Source organism: Bison bison, unplaced genomic scaffold (assembly GCF_000754665.1).
Source record: "Bison bison bison isolate TAMUID 2011002044 unplaced genomic scaffold, Bison_UMD1.0 scf7180017864304, whole genome shotgun sequence".
Classification (NCBI taxonomy): domain Eukaryota; kingdom Metazoa; phylum Chordata; class Mammalia; order Artiodactyla; family Bovidae; genus Bison; species Bison bison.
The window spans coordinates 1,955,465-1,956,102 of NW_011494876.1; positions in this window are offsets into that span (position 1 = coordinate 1,955,465).

The following is a 638-nucleotide window of genomic DNA, read 5'->3' on the forward strand; positions in this document are numbered from 1 at the left end:
TTGAACAATCTCTCCCATCCCTGTCCTAACTGTTAAAATTATGACACTTTAACTTCTCCTTCAGTTTCCTCACCTATAAAACGCAGACATTAATACACAACTGTGATCTGACAAAAATTATCTTGAAAATTTGGGATAATCATATGTTAAGCTCCTGGCAACATCTCAGGCATACAGTAGGTACTTGAAAAGCGGCAGCTGTCATGGCTGTTGCCTAAACCCATAGCCTATTATTGGCAAAGCTAGAATGCCAAATCCTGTTTTCTGATTCCTGCTCAGAGCTCTCCCTGTGACATTGTATCAGCAAGAGCAGAACAGATCTCACTGTGGCTGTTTTTAAATACAACAAAGAGCAAAGGCCAATTCATTAGATTCAGTTGATTCAGTGATCTTCGTAGTTATTGTCCTAGGTGATAAACGGAAGCAGTGGAGTCATTGAGACTATGTGTTATCTGCATTGGAGTCATGATTAGCTCTGTGCTAGCTGTGTGACCTCTACAGGTTCTCTGAGCCTCAGGCCTCTCTTCTGTGAATCTGGATAATCATCAGATCAGATCAGTCGCTCAGTTGTGTCCGACTCTTTGCGACCCCATGAATCGCAGCACGCCAGGCCTTCCTGACCATCACCAATTCCCGGA